Source organism: Rutidosis leptorrhynchoides, chromosome 10 (assembly GCF_046630445.1).
Source record: "Rutidosis leptorrhynchoides isolate AG116_Rl617_1_P2 chromosome 10, CSIRO_AGI_Rlap_v1, whole genome shotgun sequence".
Taxonomy (NCBI): Eukaryota; Viridiplantae; Streptophyta; class Magnoliopsida; order Asterales; family Asteraceae; genus Rutidosis; species Rutidosis leptorrhynchoides.
Genome location: NC_092342.1, coordinates 17,322,299 through 17,325,814, shown reverse-complemented (window position 1 = coordinate 17,325,814; position 3,516 = coordinate 17,322,299).

The following is a 3,516-nucleotide window of genomic DNA, read 5'->3' as shown; positions in this document are numbered from 1 at the left end:
CTCCGTACATATAAATTGGAACAGAAAATAAATAATTATTGAATCTTTTTGATCAGGTTTCAAACAGTTAATGAGTGAAATAATTAATTATATTTAATCTAAAAGTTTGAGATTTTTAGGAACACTTTTATATTTTAACTGTTTAGCAATGGACACGATATTATACTCCGTGAATTAGATGTCGACACATAAATATCCAAATTTAAGACTAGTGATGTTTAGTACACGTTTCTTTGATTTTAAGATGAGATATTTTATTATTATAGATCATGCATTGTCAAACCACTATCCACAAATTGAATATTTAAAGAAAGCTTACTGTTATTGATTGGTACGGTTTCATAAATCTTTATCAATCTAAATCCTATATACATGATATATATATACATGTACAGATAGATTAAGATAATCACACACCTTCTTTATTGTTTTATTCTTCATGAGACCCATTTATATACATACTTATATATCGTGATATTTTCATCAAGTATTTCAATCACCTGTCATCTTCGTCACCTCCAATAACCACCATCAAACACCGTCGGCCACCTCGCACACACTTCATCGGGTCACCACTAAAATTCATCACTATAACCACCACCTTTCATCCCTCTATTCATGTCTCTCTTCCCCTCTCTCCTTTGAAAACGACCACGAATACCTTCATTACTTATCTACGGTTGCTATCATCGCTATTGTACTCGAACTCAAACCAAACTATTCCACCACCCTAATCACCCCCATCATGAAACGCCACACCACAGGATAGCATCTTCCTCGTCAAAAGTTACTGTTGCTACCTAGTTGTTTCTGTTTCTTTTTCGCTGCAAAACCACCTTCCATCCACCATCTCACTCTCTCCACCTATACCTCTCTCTCCTAATCCTTGTCACCAAGAACCGCCGCAAACCACCTCCACCATCATCGCCTTATATAACACCAACTAACCACCATCATAACCCACCGAAACAGTTACTTTCGTTGCTGAGTTGCAGCTCACGAAAACCCAGACAAATCGGTTGCTCACTACTATTTTCGCTGCAGTTTATGCTTCGGTTCTGCAACAAACAAATTATTAACAATGATGATTAGATGATGCCGTGTAATTAATGATAATGATATATGATGTGGATGATGACATGAAGATTGCTTATAATGATGATGATGGACCGTGATACACGAAGATGATGATGAACAGTGACAATAATGATCCACTGTTACGATGAAGAAACAAGATTTAATTCGACGATATATTGATGATCACAGCGATAAAAGTAATAAAGATTAGAGACGGTATTATGATGAATATTAAATAGGTTTTGTGGAGAAGACGATAGTTAGTGATGGGTTAAACATATATGTAAGGTTTATAAAATCAGATGTGAGCTAGTAGCTCAGTGGTTTTGGAGGAGTAATGATGAATGCGAGGTCCAGGGATCGAACCTAGCCAGCTACTTGAATTTTTTTTTATTTAAATAGAAGCTGCTGGGCTGAATACTTCTGTTTCCATGTTGGGCCGAATTATATACGGATCGATTTAATACAGTGGGCTACGGAGTGGGCTTCACACATATTTCGTATTGGACCGTGAACTAGCTTATGTAGTTGGGCCACCATATTTAATCTGTTGGGCCAGTTGATAGCATAATAAATATAAATGGGTGACGAGCTATTTAAGAAAAGTAGGTAACAGAAGAGTGGTTAAGAGTGTTGTGGGTCAAAGGAGAGGTCATGGGTTCGAGTCCCATTCGCGACAGTTTTCTTTTTAAGGCTTCTTTGAGGTAGTTTCCATATTAAAAATTATTATTATTATCATTATTATTATTATTATTAGTTAGTATTATTATTGTTAATGTATGTATTATTATATTTAACATGTTTAGGATCATTGTTAGTATTATTTATTAGTTATTATGAGTATTATTAATATTAATCTAAGTATTTTTATCATTAATATTAGTATATTAGGAGTACCCTTTAACATTCATTATAGTATTATTAATTATGAACACTAAAAATTCTATTTAAAAACGATAATTATTATTAAACTTACCATTATTATTGAAAATGCTATCTTTTGCTAAAACTATTATTTTTACTTTATCATTATTAATAAAATTACCATTGTTACTAAAACTACTATTATCAGTATTATTATTATCCTTAAACTAGTATTACTACAATTGATAATTTTACAAAACGAACGATATATACACATATATAAATACAGATATATTTACTAAAGAAAGTATACTAGTACTACATAAAATTTCATTTTAACTAGTAACATTAATTAAATATCAAATAAGTATTATAATGTAAAGTAAGTATTAATAAAGTTATATATATAAGAACATTAATCTTAATACATAAAGTAATAGATATACACTTGTTTGATTACGATTATATATTTTAATATATACACAAATGATATAGGTTCGTGAATCCGAGGCCAGCCCTATACTTGTTCAATGTCGTCATATGTATTTTTACTACAAAATACATTAGGTGAGTTTCATTGATCCCTTTTTACTCTTTACATTTTTGGGCTGAGAATACATGCAAATGTTTTATTAACTATTTTACAATAATTATATGCGTGAGTTTCATTTGATCCCTTTTTACTCTTTACATTTTTGGGCTGAGAATACATGCAAATGCTTTATTAACTGTTTTACAATATTTATATGCGTGAGTTTCATTATTCCCTTTTTAAATGCTTTTGCAATATATATTTTTGGGTCTGAGAATACATGCGCTGCTTTTATAAATGTTTTACGAAATGGACACAAGTGATCGAAACTACATTCTATGGTTGGATTATCTAATCGAATATGCCCTTTTTATATAGTCTGGTAATCTAAGAATTAGGGAACAAAAACCCTAATTGACGCGAACTCTAAAGATAGATCTATCGGGCCCAACAAGCCCCATCCAAAGTACCAGATGCTTTAGTACTTCGAAATTTATATCATGTCCGAAGGAGGATCCCTGAATGATGGGGATATTCTTATATGCATATTGTGAATGTCGGTTACCAGGTGTTCAATCCATATGAATGATATTTTTGTCTCTATGTATGGGACGTATGTTTATGAGAAATGGAAATATGAAATCTTGTGGTCTATTAAATTTATGAAATGATTATTTATGTTAAACTAATGAACTCACCAACCTTTTGGTTGACACTTTAAAGCATGTTTATTCTCAGGTATGAAAGAAGTCTTCCGCTGTGCATTTGCTCATTTTAGAGATATTACTTGGAGTCATTCATGACATATTTTAAAAGACGTTGCATTCGAGTCGTTGAGTTCATCAAGATTAATATTAAGTCAATTATAGTTAGATATATTATGAAATGGTATGCATGCCATCAACTTTCGATGTAATGAAATATTGTCTTTTCAAAAACGAATTCAATGTTTGTAAAATGTATCATATAGAGGTCAAGTACCCCGCGATGTAATCAACTATTGTGAATCGTTTATAATCGATACGGACTTCGTCCGGATGGAT